Here is a 19,729-nt window from a genome sequence, read left to right as displayed (position 1 = left end):
TTGGTCTTTTCGGTGAGGAATGCTGTCCTGTTCTTGTCTGTTACAGGATAGCGGCTCAACAGTTCTGGTTCTTCTTTGGCATTTTTTTTTTCATGATACTCTGAATGTTTTCAGTTGGTAAAAAAAACCCCTGGGCTGGCCGGATCAGTTTTAGCACCCTGACTCTTCTACTATGAAGCCGTGTTGTTGTAATAGATGCAGTATATGGTTTACCTGAAAAACATATTATTTGGCTACAAGCATATGCTGCTCTAAAACCTGTCTAAATAAATAAATGTTTACTTATGGCTTCCTCTTAGCATGATATAGCTTTAACCTACTCATTGTAAACTCATGGTGAGGTCACGGTGAACTGTGTTGAGCCCATGAAATGATTGTGAGGACAGAATCATGCCAGTTTTAATGCGGTGCAGCCTGAGGGCCAGAATACTGATTATTGCAATATTGAATTTTGGCCTTTTCCCTTGTGCACAGAGGTTTCTCCAGATTCTCTGAATCTTTTGATGATAGTGTGTACTGTAGATGTTTTACATTGAGGAACATTATTCTGAAATCTGCAATTTGTAGACGCAGTCTTGTGCAGATTGGTGAACCTCTTTTCATCTCTACTTCTGAGAAACTCTGCCTCTCTAAGATGCTCTTTTTATATTAAATCATGTTACTGACCTGTTTCCAATCCAATCAAGTAGCAAAATGTTCCTCCAGCTGTTTCTTTCAAGCACCACTTACTTTTCCAGTCTTTGCAACCTAGTTGCTCCCATCCCAACTGTTTTGAGATGTGATGCTGTCATCAAATTCAAAATGAAGCAACATTTTTCATGAAACAGCAAAATGTCAAACGTTGGAACTGTTTTCTGCATTGTACTGTAAATAAAATGTTGGTTTATAAGATTTGCAAATCTTTTTATTCTGTTTTTATTTATACTTGACAACAAGCTGAACAACATCTGTCCAACACACACAAATTACAAATTGTAAGATTCAGCTGTGGTATTGGGCAACTATTATCCCCTTGTTTTTGCACTACACATTCATTTCTACTAGAATTTTAAGTTACATTAAAATAGCAGATTGAGAACCAGAAATATATGGGCCTCAGCTCTAAACATTTACTGTGAGAAGCTACTGAACAGAGCCAACACTGGCACTGTGCTCACAATGAGCCATCTACCCACAGTAATTACACATGCATTCTGCTAACATCTCCCACTGGCATGCCAAATAAAATAGCAACAACTATCACAACCACATCAGGTGCAAAATAAGACATGCTTCTTTTTTTTTGACATTTTATGATGATTTACAGTAAATTGCCTGCCACAAACCTTCAAAAATCAGTGTGTATAATTCATTTAAATACCCCTCTTTCATCTAATGCCAAAAGAAGGTTCTGAACTGGTGCTGACACTTAATAAAGCTGGCCTGCACTTTTTTTAGGGGGGGTTATTTGTCTCCTGAAGTTAATCTGAGGAGAGGAGAGATGAGGAGAAGCGAGGACAAGGAAATTTAGCACAGCAGAGAACAGAGAAAAGCAGCATTGAACCCCCTAATCTTCAGTGACTTTGTTGGAAAGATCTGGAATCCTTGACCGTTAAAATTAATCTCATCATAATATGAGTCTATTTTCCAGCTCACAGTTTGCTGACAGAGGAAATCATCAAGCTGCGGAGAACCCAAGCGTTCACACTTCAAATTACCGGTGACCCTGATGTAGGCACGCATGTACACACACACCTACACACACACTCACACACATACACATACATACATGCAAAAGACATAATCACACACCCATACAATGACATAGGGAGGCACAGTAAATGAACAGATGCACAAAGAGTACATGCTGATGCACACATGCGCATGCACAGATGGACACACCGACACATGTGCCCCTGCCTCAAAACACAACCCTACACTTTTGTGCTTTTACTCTTGTAGCAAAGACACTATATGGACAAGAAAATTGAGCCACGCCTCTTAATCTTTTAATTTGGGTGCTTTCAGTCCCACAGGTTTAAAAAAAATCGATCACCTCATCATGCAGTGTGTCTTTGGAAACATTTGTGAAAGAATGGGTCATTCTAAAGATTCAAGCATTGCAATTTAATACAATGTCACAAGTTGATTTGTGACATTTTTCCCCTTCCTTGATGTTCCATGATCACCTTAAGTGGCATTAATAACTGCAAAGTGGAAGTGCTTAGGAAAAAAGGTACTGATCAGGGTCATCGCGTCCTGAAGTATGCATAAACGTCGCCAGCGCTCTACTGACTCCATAACTGCAGAGTTCCAAACCTCATTCACTTTAGCACAAATACTGTCTGCCAGGAGCTTCATGGCACGGTTTTCCATGGTTAAGGTCATTGGTGTATTATGTAGATGTCCCTGTATTTTGGTCCATAAGGTGTGTATGTCATAATCCACAAAATAGAGCCTGACCAATCACAGGTCAGATATATCTGCATTGTTGATACAACACCTTACATGCTAAAAGTTGCTGAAAAAAACACCTATTTTCAAAGTTCTATTTTCAAATGCAACTTAATTACAGGTTGAGCTCAGAAAATCTTATCACATAAGAACAATAAATTGTTTTTATTTTATTGTGTATTGTTTATTCTTTTGCAGTTAAGCACTGAGCTACTTGGCAAATATTTATACTATTTTTGGTGACCTGGGTATAGCAAAAGGATGGAAATTATAGAGGCAAAAAACATATTTCAGACTCATGTTCACAGTTTTTTTTCTCTCACAGATTTAACACTTAAAACTAGAAGCAGTGTTACAGGAGTGTCTATATAGCCCAGCTCTTTCTGCATGCATACTGTGCGTATTCTATTATTTTTTTTACATGGCTCAGCACCTTTTAATTTCTAATGATTAAATAAAAGCTATTTTCAGCTGATCCCTTGTTGCACGGGGTTGCTACAGTGTTTAGCTCCACGTCTTTGATTTAGCACAGTTTTCTGCTGGAAGCCCTGGCTAACCCAAACCCCATAGGGGATTGAAGAATGAAGCCAGCAGCCTTTCAGTTATCAAGCAAATTAAAAAAAAATCTGCTATTTTTCAAATTTATTGTTAGTGACTCAAACATTTTTGCCTGTGAGCAGCTTCTTTAGAGGATACACCATGAGATCTCACCTGCTTTCTGTTTTGTCCAAGCAATGCTTGAATAAAACTTGTGTTTGCATAAAACAACACACACAAGCCACTGTGAAAGATATTGTACGGGGAGATATTGTGTGGAGAGAGAATGTGGCAGAGGCAAACGCAGTGAAGCAAAGAGCTCTAAAAGTCACTTAGAATTTGGAGAGCTACTTAGTCAAGGTCATTATTGTACTGAGTCTGTGCATGTGTGAGTGTGTTCTTGCATATGTGCATATCTGTGTGTGTGTGTGTGTGTGTGTAGCGAATATAATAATGCAGCCATTTGCAGCTATACCAGAGTGTAGTAAAACCATTAAGTGTCTGACAGAGGTGCTGACTGTAGATTACAGAGGCTCTAAATCTGAGCTTGGCATTATGAAGCCACTTTGCTCTACATAACTACAGTATATGTCATTCTGAACAGCCCATAAATGTAGCAACAAATACCCACAACAAGCAGCATCTTGTAGTACACAGTAAACATTTGTGAATGGAATCATACAAAGTGTTAATTGTTTAAATCTGATGCCAAACAGAAGACGGCAGGTTTGATTTTTATTTAATTTAATAACTGTACAGTACTCTCTGTATATAGTAACCACTGTCCTTAATGTAAATATGTAAGAAAAATTATGTATGTTTCTTTTCCATGTCCTGTGTACTGTTTGTTTGTATATGTGTCTTTTTGGCTGCTGTTACAACCAAATTTCCCCTTGTGGGACAATTAAAGGATTATTCTATTCTATTCTATTTGTTTTAAACAAGCAAAAATATAGAATATTTGACAAAGTCAGAGAGCGACAGAGGAGAATGTTTGGGGTTTTTTTCCAATAGAAAATCATGGATCCATGCACTTCAACTACACTCAGTGGCCACTTTATTAGATGCATGTTGCCAGTGTGGAAAACATTTTTCAAAGATTTTCAATTCTGACATAATCGAGCATCAAGCAGACGCTGCAGATTTGTTATCTAGACATCCATGAAGTGAATTTCCCTTTCAGTGAATAAGGCCTACTAGAACCGTACTACAAATACTGCCTAAATCTAATATGGGGCTACATGGATCCATGCTTTCAGTCAAGCTGCAATGACATTTTGTGAGACTTGTGGCAATGACCAAATGTCATCTTTGGCCAACACTGTAGCTGTCAATCGCTGTCGAATTGAGTGATTATTCAAATTTTCAAAATGGCAAAACATCCTGTTTTGAAAAACAGCTTATGTGGTCTCCCGAGCATCGTGCCCACTGTAAATGCATTGAATAAGTAATGTCCCGCTATAAACTATGACTGTCCAGGATAAATGCACTCATGCAACCATTTGCAATACAACAGAAGCTCGACTTAATGTGTTTCCGCGCCACACTACTACAGCATGATTAAATAATAAGTCAAGTGTTGTAAGACCACTTGAGAAGAGGTTTCTTTACAGCCTGAATAAGGTCTGGAGATGCTCTGCGTTAAAGAGTCCAGTGTACACATGTGTTAATTTGCCATTGCCAATCAAGTGTTTCGGAGATGATTGATCCTTGTTCGCTCCAATGGCAAAGTCGGCAAGGAGGGAGAGTGTAAGAAGAAGAAAGAAGAAAGAAAGACACAAGCAGCATGTGCGAGCCTCTAACCACCAGCTGACACTCTTCATCTGTTGTGTTGTGTCTGCACGTCTGTTTCACCATCGAAGCACTGTGGGTTTGTCTGAATACATCAAAACAGCCAGAAAAACAGAGAGTGAGAGAAAGACAGAGGGAGGAAGAAAGAGCATTTTCTTAGAGAGACTCCAGCATCAGCTTTCTGTCTCGCTTTCTCTTTCCTTCATTTCTCACTGTGTAATATCATTTCCCCACTCTGTCCTGCTTTTATCGCTCTGTACCCCCCACACCCCCTTCTTCTCTCAGAAGCAGAGTTGGGAGTTGGGAGCAAAAGGCAGGAGACAGACAAGATAAAAGCTGCTTCCTGATTCTTCAGCTCTCAGCTTCTCTGCTGTCAGGCACGAAGACAGCTATTCAAGAGAGAGAATTTCCTGCTAGATGTATCCCTGCACAGCTGCTGTCGCTAACAGGCAGACAGGCAGAGGAAAAAAGAGGAGGAGAGAGACAGACGGACAGATTCAGAGGCAGAAAGACCAGCGAGCAGCAATGCAGACAGGTAGAAAAAGACGCAACAAAAGACGATCACGCAGACGTTCACTCTGGACTCTTTGGAAAAAATGCAGACAAGTTTGTGTTTCATATGCAAAGAAAAAAAATGAATAATAAAACATGAGAATATACTAATGATGTTTCACTATTCCACTGAGAGATGCTACCCTAAAAGGAATTGCACAAATGCATGCACATTTCCTTTAAGTGACAGAAAGTATGTCTTCTTGTGTCCTTTTTTACTGTGTTGTCTGGTGGTTTAAACAAATACATAAGGTACTGACACTCGCACACACATTTCTTCTCTGACACTATCTTTTGAAGCCCTGGCCTCAAGCTTGTTGTCTTTCAGTATGTTAGTTTTATCTTTGGGAAAAGTCTCTCAAATTCTCAGCTTCTCTGAGCAGATAGATGATGGACTGGGAGCAAGAAATGTTCATAAGCACACAGATGGCCGGTGGTCTGGTGAAGGCCAGCATCAAATGTTGGAGGTGAATTGCGCTTTAGTTTCTCTATTCAACATCCCTGGGTTTATATTTGAAGCCGTTCTAATCCTTATTTGGAAAAATACGGGAGTGCATTGGGTCGACTAGACGTTAGTCTGAAAATAGTCGAGGCAGCTTTGAGAGTTTGCTTCGTAGCAGGAAAAAAATAAATAAATAACCACAGGAAGTGGTTATCCTCGTAGGCACATTATCGTTTGCATGGCTGGTTCCCGCAGTTATTAGATAGTAATAATGAATGTCAGGCAGGGGAGTGTGCAAACTGTAGGACGACATCAAGAGGGATATTCTCTGTACTGTAGCACACTGTTAATTATGCTACTGAAAACATTCATTTTTAGCCCTGGAACTCAAACCACTTTCTGAAGCTACTCAAAATGTGTATCTAAATAATTAAATAAATATTAAAACACTTGAACAGAGCTCTCCCCTAAATATTAGATTTGACTTCGAGGTGGCTGTAGCTCAGGTGGTAGAGCAGATCAGCTACTGACTGGAAGGTTGGTGGTTCGATCCTTGGCTTCCCCAGTCTGCATGCTAAGTATCCTTGGGCAAGATACTAACCCCAAGCTGTTCTCCAATGCGTCCATCGGAATGTGAATGTGTGTGAATGCTTAGATTGCACTTAAGTATAGAAGGAAGTGCTTGTATGAATGAGGCACGTTGTATACAGTGCTTTGAGTGTTCTGAGAGAGTAGAAAAGCCCTATATAAGAATCAGTCCATTTACCATTACTCTGAATTTGAGGCTTCAGAGATTTGTTAAATTGTCTATTTATTTTAATACAGTTTACTTTACCATGCAAACAATTGGAAACCTGTCCAGGGTGTACCTACCTCTCCCCCTATGAAAGCTGGGATAGGCTTTCATCCTCCCCACAACCCTGAATTGGATACGTGTCATGATCCTGGGTTTTGTACCCAGTGTTTTTAGTCTTCAGTTTGATATTTTCTGTTTTCAGTAGTTTTCATTCTCCTGCTGATTTTCTTTTCCTCCTATATTCTTCATGGCTAGTCTGTGTTTCTGTTAGGTCTCCCATGTTTAGTCCAATTTTTCCTTATCTTTACTTTGGTCTGTCAAGTGTGTGTCTTAATCTCCATCTCAGTATTTAGGCTTCCTGCTTTATTTTGATAGTCTCTCATTTCAAGTGCATTATCTTCAATTTTGCTTTGTTAATCGATTCTGTTCACCTGCGACTTGTTTTCAGGTTTGGATTACTCTTGAGCCCTGCGTTTTTTCAGCTACCTGGATTTGCTTCCTGACCTGAATAATGGTTCAGGTCTCGGGGTCTGCATTTTGGGTCCAAGCTCTTCATAAACCGTAAAAATAAGTGGAAGAAAATGGACCGACAGGTATGTAATAATAACTTTACGAACTTAGCTTGGGCACTCCTTAACACAATCACCATTCATCCAGTGAACCATTAAAAGGTTTCACTGCAAACCTTACTCAATAGTATAAAGGCAGCCTCTTCCACTTACAACTTCATATTTCCATTTCTAGACTTCACCAGAGTCCCTTTGCCTGAGCATAAAATAACGCTTATTTATATTATACTGGTGTTAGTGCAGCCCTTCAGTTCATCCTAGGTCTAAGCAGCGTTGGGGTCTTTACTCAATAAAAGTAATGTATTACACATTACGTTGTTCTTCTTTTCTTTAAGTGATTTATTATGTTATGTAATTACTTCCTGGAGAGAGTAGTTAATTACAATACTGTTTAGATTACCATTGCAATACTTGTTACATAAGCCTGAAACGAACTGTCATATAAATGAATTGTCTGGTTACAGTCCCACATACCAACATGAATCCTTATCCTACATAGGGACACACACACACACACACACACACACACACACACACACACACACACACACACACACACACACACACACACACACACACTTTCTTTTAGTGTTAAAGTTTAAACACAAAGCTAACATCACAAAGAAAAAAGAACCAGCAGGAAGAGACTTCAGAGTGATCACCGCAGTGATTCCACTGTAGAAACATGCAATGGAGTCGACAATGCTACAACCCTGACTACTCATCACTGCTTGTTGAAAAAGATCAGGGTCTGGCTGTTATGCTGGGGTCGGCATACACTCAGCTTCACTGGGTTCTTCTCTAGTTTTGTGTTAGCATGCTGTCTGTGCAGATGTCTGCAAAGAGCCGATGTTCTGTTAGCACTATAATGCAATAAAATAAAATTAACAGCAATGCTTATGTGTCCATTCCTCAAGAGTTGTAGTCTGCTGCAAGAATTTCCTCCTCCCTCAAATGAAGTCAGCTGATTTAGCACACACAAGAAAAAACAGGCAGCGTATTTCTTTTTCTATCTGACCAAAATAATAACATAACTGTGACAACAAAAAATGTGATAACAGTACTTGGTTACTTTGTACTTTGTAACACTGGAAAAAAGCTGTTTTAGGTCCTTGTGACTCCCATTAAGCCAACATCCTTTAGACTGACTGCCCCAAATAAACACAAGGACCAGCAGGTGGGTGGACCTTATGACATAACCATGTTTGGTATATATAAGAAATGATGTCAGCTCTCGCATCATCAGATATCATACAGAGCCAAGGTAAAAGAAATAAATCTGGGCCTGGCACTTAGAGTTGTCTGTTGTCTCAGCTTTTTGCCTCTCAGGGTTTCCCTGACACACAACAAACAGTGTATACAGCATATGACAGAATATAAAGTAAAACCCTCAATGACACCTTGTTTTAGGAAATAAATCATACGGTTACAACTACATGATAAAGTGAAGCCAAAAGCTTTGCTTTCTGTTCAGACTCTTACTTTAATGCCTCAGTCTGTATCTCGGCTAATAAATTTCCCGGTGTCCTTTCTGATGATTGATGATGGGGAACAGCGATCCAGCCTGGTGAAAATTGGCGTTTCACATTTGTTGCATATCCACAACACATCTTTAATGCATCTCTCTGTGTTTCCCTTGTGTGAGCATCTATCTTAGCACTGCCAGTTTCCTTGATGAGTGCACACCTGACTACACATGTGAGTACTTCCTCTGTCGCACAAAAACAAGCGCAAGTCGCACACTTTGTGTTACAGATGCCATGCAATTACACATCAGTCACACTGTTCAGTTCAGCCTTGCATTTACTTTAATTATTCATTACTCATTTTGGACGTGAGCAGAGACGTATGGTATTCTTCAAGAACGCAAAAAAAGAGGTTTATTAAGTGATATCTCTTGTATTTCCACTCATCAGACATGTGTAGGGACACAGTCACAGAGCTGTACACGCTGATCTCTGCACATTTTTAAGCCTCAAAGGACAGACAAGATCTCACCAAAAAAGGGGGTTGGTGCCACCTTGAATTATGCCAGACCAACAGACCAACCAGTGTCAGACATGTTTGTATACGCCAGCTGTCGTGACAAAAGTTATTTTTCATAGTGAGATCACCTGCTGAGGCTGTTGGCCAGTATTACTCATTCACCTGCCTTTCACATTTATTCATGTCTAGCTCATCTATGCGAGGGAGGGCAGTTGTTTATCTTTAAAATGTAATTTGACTTTGATATATGCAATAAGCTCTTACAGCACCTGAATGGACACAACTGTGGGTGCCACTGTTGATTCTCCTGCAAAAAATGGAGGCGGGCATTCAGGCACACCTCCAGTGTCAGAAACTGGTAGCACTAAGAAATGTTTTTTGTACAGCTTGCCTTCTTTTACAGCTTCCTATCAGACAGGACACTCAGACATGTCCCACGAGGGTACAACTTTCCTTTCTTTCATGACTTAATTCACTTGACACCAGTGTTTTCTGTCCTGACACTTTCTGAGCAACAGTAGTCAACATATTGGAAGAATACTGTCCCATCAGACATCGCTGCTTGCTCTCAATGGAGCTGATATCATTCTTCCTCTTTTTTCCCACATCAAAATCTTTTTTTGTCATTCTCTCTCTTGTGTCTGTCTTTTATGTGTCCCCCTCTGCCTCTGGGATGTGTGTGTGTGTGTGTGTGTGTGTGTGTGTGTGTGTGTGTGTGTGTGTGTGTGTGTGTATTCCCTCAAACCCTATAGGGGCTTGTATATGAGTCTGGCCCTCTCTGCCTTGGCATTGTTATGCCAGCTTTGTGCCTTGGAGCATCTGTGAGTGTGTATGTATGTGTGTGTTTGTACCCATGAAAGCGTGCTCATGCACAGTACTTGCAGGCATACATGTGCATTTGCATACCATGTGTTTATGTGTGTGTGTGTTTGTGAGACTGTGGGCAGCTCCTTTTTGCCAAGACCCAGCTCCTCTCTGTGTCTGTCCATTGTGTCCAGTGTTGTGTTCAGTGGCCCTGGGCATTTGGCCACTACAGAGAACAATGCAGAATAGACAATAGTCAAACAATAGCAGGGATACCCTGTGGATCAGTGGGATGAGACACCTACCATGTATGTGTAGGACCAGCAGTTGGAGTGCACGTGATAATATGTTCTTACATACCATCTCGCAAAACCTTTCTGCCATTCTCTATTGTGCACACAATGCAATATCCTAATCATGGCAAGCAATAAAAGCGAATTAATTATGCAGTATATTGTGGTGCTTAAATAGCATCAGGTCTAAATATGACTAGCATCCAAGGATAGAGGAAGGATGTGTATGTGTATCATGCTATACATTCCCTCTCCCCCTCCAATGACCTCCTTCACCCAATAGAAGCCAACTGGCAGCTTGACATTCTGTATCTAAAATCCATTACTCATTCTTTCTCTGTCGCTCCATCAATCTCTCTGTCTCAATAAGCCATCAGTGGTTTTGGTTCTGATCCAAATCAATCCTGTTCTGACACTGACCCAAATCATTCATCTCTTCCTGCTGTCTCTCTCTATCTTCATGTCTCTCTAACAGTAGGAGTGTGTAGCCAGCTGCCAGCTAGCATCAGTCATGTTGTCAGGGTCTGGCTCTGGAGCTGCTGTTGGCTTTGAGGGCAATAGTTTCTCTTCAGCTCTGTCCCTAAACAACACTGATGTACTGATGGCAAGCACAACCTGAAAGACTATTCCAGGTTGTGCACGGTGGGAATAGAAGTAGAAATTGGACATTTATTCCAACAATAATATTCCCTGGCTAAAGACTACAAGAAAAACCTGCATCAAGACAATACAAGAAAAACTAAACTGTTTAAGGATGACTACCGCACCTTTTTAAAAGAAAAAGGGGTTCTAATGGAAAAATCTGTATTATTCTGCAAAACAGGACAAAATGTCTAATAAGACAAGTTGCTGTTATTTCTTTTGGTAAAGTGTGAACTCTGCAAACAATAGGATGCACATCTTAACTTTAGCAAATTATAATTAAGAAACCATAAATAAAACTAGAGATAAGTGTCTTTGTAATAAATGTCTTTGTAAACAGATTATAGGAAATTACGAAGACAATGTAATCAAAATACTCTAAACTTTGTAAAACTTCACAACAGCAGATAAGTAAATGATGCTGTGTAGCAGTAGCATGTGTAGCACTGCACCACAGTTTGCTGTCCATCGGTGGTATTTCATAATTGGCTCCAAAAAACATGATACTTCTTTACTATTTATGAAACGTACACATTGACAGACTAGCAGTTAATGTGTCAGGGACATGGTGGCAGCAAGTTGGGTTGGTAGACAACACAAAGAATTACAATTTAAAAAGAATTTTGAAAGAAAGACGTTAACTAAATCAGGCCTACCTGAAGGGCTGTCCTAACGCATCGTTTTGTCACTGATGGTTGGTCAGGTTGCCCAGGCAACCCTCTAATGTACCCACTTCTTGTGTGGACTTAAGCACCCCAAAGATAATCATATAGATCTGTCCATAGAATTAATATTGAAAAACTTTTTCATAATACATTGGTATAAAGCTACTATTATGTGGTTTACTCTAAAGTAAGCAATTACTATAATGTTTTTAGTAGGCTTCCATCATTGCCCTTCATTCTGAAAACAGAGACGTATGTGTGAGCAGTTGTTGGAAGAACCTCTCAATTATTAATGACAAGGATCGTGATGACGATGCGCTTCACCTGGCTAACATAGACTTATAAGATTTAAAGGTGTAGCAGTACATGGTGCCATGGTTGCAGGTATAACAAAAGCACCCGGACTGACCACATCACAAAAATCTGCACCATGAATTAAACCTGGCTGAAGTGTTGGCATTTCTGGATTTTCTGTTGTTATTTTGATTTTTTTCGACGATGCTGAATCAGAACATTTATTACCTTTCACTAAAAATGTTTTAAGCACTTTTTGCAGTTTTTCTTGTCCAATACTTTGTTACTTGAGTGGTTGGTTAATCTAAGAGGAGAAAAGCTTGTTTTTGCTGATGTGGCCTTTATGGTAATGCACAGCATGAACAGCTGTTTCAGGTTCATAAAGGCGCAGTCAGTGATAATTCTCTGAAAAGCCTGAGCTTCTTTTTATTGCCTGAGATGCTCATCATCTTGATTTGTGCGTTAGTACTGTATGCTTGGCAAACAGGTGTCAGTCTTCTCAGATTCATAGGATAGAAAAGATGCTTCTTGAACGTCTAACCTGAACTGACATCATGTCCTCTGCTGCAAAGATTTAAGCCACATTAAGATAAAAGGAGATTTTGGCTGTGTAAGAGCAGTCGAGCTGTGTACTTAGTATTTTTTTAAGCCCTCTCTTCTGTCTCTCTCTATTTTTCGCTGGATAATCTCACTCCTCTCCTCCTCTCATTTTTTTCTTTCCAGCAGATGTCATTTACCTTCTGTCTGCTCTCCAGGGACTCCAGACTTTTGCAAAATTAAGAAAAGATTCACTCCATCACCATCTCAGGTTGTCTTTGCCTTCTTCAATTTTTCTTTCTCTCTTTTTCTTATTTCTCCAAGATCAAAAATACAACCTATCTACCCGACATGACAAGCAGTTTATATCTCTTGCAGACCTCCAAGATTAAGACATGTAAAAGTATTCTGCTTTTTTAGATGTTTTCCACCAAAGCCCACTGAGTCTCCTCCAGATTTAATTGGCCCTATAAATAAACTGTTCTGCTGCAAAAGACGTTTCGAGGCAAAGTAATGGAAGAGAACACACACACACATACACATGGAAAGATGGTGAGATAGAAAGACAAAAGTAACGATGTGAATTACTGCAGTAGATGAATGTAATTCACTGAGCCTTAGCTAAGCAGTGTTCAGACAGCTGATTTAGGATGCAGACAGACAGTGATGGCTTCATCACAGCAGCTGAGAGAGGAGGAGTATGTGTGTACCTCACGAGAAGATGGAGGCGAGAGAGAAAAACAGATGCAGAGTATGGAAAAGATCAACTTGCTGAAATAGAGACGAAACAAGGAGGGGAAGAAAAATCAGACGTTTATGTGTTTTTTTGTGTGTTTAGGAAAATGAACACCTTACATAAATCACATTTTGCAGTTAACACCACGGAGAGGTCATAATGTTTGTCAGCTTCAACAAACTGCAAAGATGTTTTTCATTTCTACGATCATAATTTTTGACACCTGTTGTTTTGCAGATCATTTCTTCTTAGAATTTTCTTTTTTTAATTCAAAGTGCCTCATAATTCACACACAGATGGCAAAAAGCTACACTGCAGAGTGGACAGAGAGAGATGCTGAATGGAGCAGTCACTGACAGCTGTTACTATTGTCTATTGTTGCTACTCCATTGAGTATAACATATAACACGTGAGCAAAGGACTTCAAGAAATGTATGTCAGCGGGTATGTGCTCTGACAGGGAGCTGAGACCCTGCAAGTTTGTGACTGCTCAAATTAAGCAATATATAATAATCCAAAAAACAATAACACAGTAACAGTAGAAACAAATTTCAACTTCCTTGGGTAAAGACTTTGTATGACCCTTAAGAGTTTCCAGATGTCAATACAAAGTCAGAGCAGAAATAGTATGAGTAGAGTTCCAACCTCAGTATTTCACTTTATTACCAATGTAATAAAGTGAAATACTAGCTAGATAAGGCTGAATATGAGTTTATTCCCTACAGCTTCCAATCAAGTAGAAGCATTTAGGAATTTGATTTGATTTGATTTTTTAAAATAATACCACTATGTGTCAAAGGTGCTCTATTGGATTGAGATCTGGTGACTTCGGAGGACATTTGAGTGCAGGGATCTCACTGTAGGAGTGGTCTTCTGCTGATGATCTGGGACAATGTTCCACGTTTTTTGCATTCAGAGATCCGATTCTTCATACCTTGGTTGTAACAAGTGGTTATTTTAGTTACTGTCAGCTTCCTTCCTGTCAGCTCAAAGCAGTCTGGTCATTCTCCTCTGACCTCTGCCATTAGTGTAATATTTCCATTCCCTGTAAACCCTAGAGATGGCTGTGTTGCAAACTCCCAGGAGATCAGCAGTTTCTGAAATAGACTCGCTTATCTGGAGCCATCAACCATGTCACACTCAAAGTCACGTAAATTGCTTTTCTTTACCATTCTAACAATTGGCTTGATCTTTAGCACATTTCTTGACTTGGTGCAGTGAGCTGCTGTTATGTGACTGACTAATTAGACATTTGTGTGAGCAGGTGTAGTAGAGGCTGGTGTGTTTTCAACAGCAAGAAAAGACATTAAAATAAGGTCACATAGCTGCTGTCTCAAATGCTGGTTTATTTTGCCAAAATGAAATATTATGCAATGTGGCAATAGAAAATACCCCCAAAAATTCTTGAACAGGAAACATTTGTTGCATTGAAACCAGTTGAGAAAATGAGCCAACCCCCTCTTTGTGTGCGTGCACGAAACCAGCTCTGTCCAATTTGTACATTTGCATGTTTATGCATCTACAAAGAGGTCGGAGACCGCAAGCACCGCTGTTAGATTTGTTTGTGTGTGTGAGACAGAAACCGAGTATAATCTTGCCATGTAGGGTGTTGACTCTACAGGGATGTGCAGTAACATGCTGTCTAATTAACAGTGTCCTCTCTGTGGTGGTGACGGTTCCCACAGCCCCAACGGCCATGATTAAAAGAGACGCTCTCAAAGGATGGAAAGCTCTTCCAATTCACTTCAGATACTTCCTGGATGCCGTCCACACACATTCAACCATCTCATCTTGACCAAAACGGATGCTCTGTCTTACTCTGTGACTGGGGCCCTCTCAAGTATGCACACATGTTTCTGTGACTTTCTATTTCCCTTCATCTGTGTACCACTTTTTTCCTCTCGACTCTTTATTGCCTAAACTCGCTGTGCTTCCTCCTCTCTCGCTGCTCTCACCCTCACTGTCTGCCAGGCTTCACATCAAAGCTGATGATTGGTTCCTAACTGTTCAGCAGGCAGTATTTTATCTTGCTTTGTGTGAAGAGACCAAAATAATCAGCATGAATATGGAAAAACCTGCTTCTATGGTAATATCCAGCCCAGTAATATCCATATCAGTCAAACTAACTTGGCTTAATTTGACTTACATATAAACGGATGGCAACACTTTACTCCAAAGTCCCCTTGGCTTAGAGTCACATTGTAAACACTGCCTTTGACTTACGATATAAATATACCAACTTGTCAAGGTTGTTGGCAAGTTGCTGAAATTGACTTGTGTTCAGAAAGCAACAATTTACTTCATTTCTGCTGTTTTCTTGGCACCAGAGCCACTTACTGATGTAAATACTCACCTTTGTTTGACTTCTCCATACACTACCAGTATTCAAGGTTGTTGGTGGTTGTTTTCACAAGGGTCTTCAACGAGGCCCCCAATTCTAATTTTACAGTGAGGTTGAATGAGACTAGTCTTCCGTCCTCAGGTTTTTGGTTTTACATGCACAGCATTAAAACCCAGGGCTAATGGTTTTCAAAATAGATGAGAAAAGTCCTATTTGAGCAAATTGTTATTAAATGGTTGCATTGGTACTAAACTCCGTACTTAAACGTCCTTCAAGACATCCATGTTCTCTGTGTCAGGGTGATCTCATACATTACCATTAAGAGAGTGTCTGTTAAGCCTTTTTTAAATTAGAAGCACATATTGTATTGGTGTAAACAGCATATGTGTAAATAGGTTGGAGTTGAGAAATACCTTTGGTAATATACCTACATAATGAAATCTTGATTAGTGCTCATGTTGTGCATGCTAATTAACTGTTAATGGCTGGTTGGAGTAAGACAGAGTGGTGAAAGGCTGTAAGTTTTTAAAGATCCTTCACCTAAAGAGTGAACTGAAAATACATCAGAGTCAAAGTAATAGATGTTATGTGGAAAATAAATAAAAACTCCACAGTAGCTAAAATCATGGACAGTCGTGGTTTTAATGGCTGGTTACTATGGTTATAGGAAAACTACATAGCTTATATCATATACATATATGAGGCAGGAAATCCAAAGTGTGGGGTTAGGATGAACTTTGGCCAATTCAGTAGCCTAACAGTAGCACCATAGCATGGACACTTGCTCAACCAATAGTCTGCCTGCTGGTTGCTACCACTTCTTCAGATACAGTGATATATGTTCCTATTTTAAATGTTTGTTACTACAGTCGTTTATTTCCTTGCGGTGCACCACAAACTGTTATTATTCGCAGTCCTGGAGCACAAACCATTTTTTGATACTCCTCAAAATTACACGTTTGAATAATTAAATGAATAAAATAAACATGCACCTACAGCAGCAAATGAATGGCAACCACTTAATTAGCAAACCTTTGGGGCTTGCACAGTAAGTTGAATCGATTATTAAACATTGCTGCCCTGACTAGTAAATACCAGTTAGAGTAATTGTTCATATTTTATTAAAATACAACAACTGGCTCTAAGATGTTATGCAGCCACTTAAGGAACAGGAAGCTAAGCATTGGTCAATAATGCCAACCCTCTCTTTACCTATGACAGGAGGGAATGTACAATTGGGTAAATAATAGTTTGATCCACTGCTGGATTAATAAGTTTGCTCACTTTCAAAGAAATTAACTTTTTAATAGTAGCTTCTTAATGGAGAGAGATTCAGGGGGGAAAAGAACAGAAAAGTTATAAACTGATCTGCATGTCATTGAGTGAATGACATGCTCTCTTTAAATTTTTTAGGTTTCTTCATTGCCGCTTGGAAACTTGAAGGTTCAGCTTCCTCCAGGATTGAGCAACCCAAAGCATAATGTTTCCACCTCTGTGCTGAGATGGTGATCTTTGGGTCATAATCAGCATTTCAATTCCTTTAAACATGTCAGGTTGAGTTGTTGCAAAAGAGCTTGTTTTTGGTTTCATCTGACCACAGCACTTTCCCCCAAGCCCTCTCTGTATTATTTATTGTCCAGTGGCAAACGTGAGACAGACCTGTACTAGACTGGACTGCTCATTTCTCGAAAGTGAAGTGAGCCAACTTATAAATTCACAGGGGTAATTAAGTAAGTATTCCCCCAAATGGCAAATCATAGCTGTCTAAACAAAAATAATTCTGTAATGGTTGGCTGGACAAATGTTTGTTTAGATGTGAGGCATGGGGCCAGTGGCGCAATGGATAAAGCGTCTGACTACGGATCAGAAGATTCTAGGTTCGACTCCTGGCTGGCGCGAAGCAGTTGTTCTTTTTTTTGGGTGGCTGAAGCTCAGGATCTCGAGCAGGTCATCTACTGATCACTACCAGAAGGTAGTGGTTCCACCCCTGCCTCCCCCAGTCTGCATGCCAAATATCCTTGGGCAAGATACTAACACCAAGTTGTGTGAATGTTAGTTAGAAAGTACTTAAAAGCATAGAAGAAAGTGGTGGTGTGAATGGCTGACTGTGGCATGTTGTTTAAAGCGCTATATGACAATCAGGCCCATTTACCATGTAGGCTGTGTCAGCATAAACATGTAGCCACTGTTGTGTAAATGTTAACCTGTAAAAACAGAAAACTTTTGGTGTCATGTACGAACACTTATTCTAATCTCAAATGTACTTTTACAAGACTGTTACAGTTTATGTGTCTGTAAGTATGACAGGTCCACTGCTGTGAATTTTGTCATCAGACTGTGATTACAAGGATCCATGCAGGTGTCCTGTCATTTTTTTTATAAAGTAAGTACATCTGTTGTGTCTGTAAAGCAATGTAGTAGCTTTTTATTTGGCAAACTATAACTATATTACACACTACAGACAGCTCTTTGAGCTAGGTCACATGGTAACTGATGGCTGCAAACTAAGCTAGCACGGCCGCTTTGTCCCCAGTCTGCGCTGTCCTCAAGGAAAAAAGCTTAGTGTTTGAAAAATATGATTTCAAAAATTACTTTCTCCAAAGGATGATACCGGCCACAGCTGGTTGCATCTATCCCCAATGAGTCACACGTCACAAGAAAGGCTGCAACCTATTCTAGCAAGGAGGCCTGGTTTTAACTAAGTAAAAGCAGGGAAATGTCCTTGAACATTGGAAAAAGGACAAATCACATGTGTAGTTTGCGAGACATTTTATGACTGACGTCAAAACAGTCAAATCAGTATGCAAAAATGGTTACAAAAGTCTGTCTATTTAAAGTTTTCTGTGGTGGTACCTGGTATTGTGTTAAAATACAGCAGCTGGTGGCCCTTCAAATCTGCCACCTGCAGTGCATCGTACAGGCCTCAGATTAGCAGCTACAAATGACACATTTCAGTATATTGCTTGCAGTGCTTGGGCTTTAACTTCAGTCAAAGTCTCCTTCAAACCCCAGCCTCAGTGGGACGCTATACCCCCGTTAATAAATTGTCAGGTACAGATAACAAACTATCTGAAAGGAGGGAAGGTATCTGCCATTTAGGGTCTTTACCTCCTGATATAATATGTTCTGAGTAAGCATATTTTGATCCTGCAGTATTAGGAGCAATGCATAATGTTCAGTGGATTAAGAAATGTGACATGATGTGAATCCTCACAATCACTGTCACATTGTCCTTTTTTCCCGTTGCTCAGTGAAATGAATTAAGCAGAAATGCTTTCATGAGACAGGAAAAGAAGGGAGAAATTCAGAGGCGCTGCAAACAGATTGAGGGAGAAAAGGGGGGAGGAGGGACATATTTCTCTCTCCAAGATTGATAAAAGAGATATTTCTGTAACTCCAGGCTAATTCAATGAGTAATGCCAGATCTCGCTGGGGATCTGCAGGCCTGGCTTCAAAACAATTAGCTGGAGAATGGGAGCCGTTTAAAAGACAGGGAGATCTTAATACAGCTGTGGGTATTTCCCCATGGAGGACTAATTTTTACAACCTCGTTCCAGGGTCTCTCTCTCACTCTAATACAGCTAGTCAATCTCTGCTGTCTCATTTCACACAGAAGACAATTTTGTGAGAGTTGCTTTAGGGAAAAGAAAGAGAGCAGTGAGGAAAAGAGAAGGGACAGCAGTGCAGACGGAGACTGCAGGGAGATAAGGAAAAGAAGATATAAGACAGTGTGAGGTCCGAGACAGCGTTAGAGAGAAGAAGAGAGAATGTTATGGAGGCAGAAAGAAATACAAAAAGACAATTTAAGAGGAGAAAGACAGAGGGTGGAAAAGAGAGAAGAGTGAGCCTAAACAGTAAAACAAACAAGAACAAAAAGAGACAGGAAGAGAAAGCAACGCCTGTAGAAATAGATGAGGCTCAGCAGAAGTCAGGATGCAGTTGTCTGGGGAGCTTGAAGATTGAACACCCGCTCTCTTTATGAGGACTTCCTGCATGCTGCCCGCTGCATGCTGTAGGCCACTCAGTGAATCCGTTTGTCCAAAGGGACCAATCAGCCAGAGCACCAAAGAACTTAGTCAGCACGTCCTTGTCCACATATGTAATCAGAGTTACTGTTAAACCCTTACCATTGTAAATCACTCTTCACAGGCTCTTAACCCACAGCGTTTTTCACTCTGTAAAACTAAGTTGCTGCCTAGTTTAGCCTCTGTTTGCAAGGCAGCTGCCATCAGCTGAGGTATTCTAACTTGTTTTGTTAGGACTAAAAAGCCAATGCAGAATCTATTAGCTATAATTACTAATTCCTGAACT

The 19,729-nt window shown here is 40.0% G+C and overlaps 1 non-coding gene across 1 annotated transcript; it reads left to right on the top strand.

The window, feature by feature from the left end:
• Positions 1-17,243: 17,243 nt before the first annotated feature.
• trnar-acg (transfer RNA arginine (anticodon ACG)) lies at positions 17,244-17,316 on the top strand. The gene has a single exon. It is a non-coding gene; the product is annotated as a tRNA-Arg (tRNA).
• Positions 17,317-19,729: the final 2,413 nt, after the last annotated feature.

The sequence above is a fragment of the Astatotilapia calliptera genome, chromosome 11 (assembly GCF_900246225.1).
Source record: "Astatotilapia calliptera chromosome 11, fAstCal1.2, whole genome shotgun sequence".
Taxonomy (NCBI): domain Eukaryota; kingdom Metazoa; phylum Chordata; class Actinopteri; order Cichliformes; family Cichlidae; genus Astatotilapia; species Astatotilapia calliptera.
Note: the sequence above shows the minus strand (reverse complement) of the source record. Positions and strands in the feature narration are given on the sequence as shown.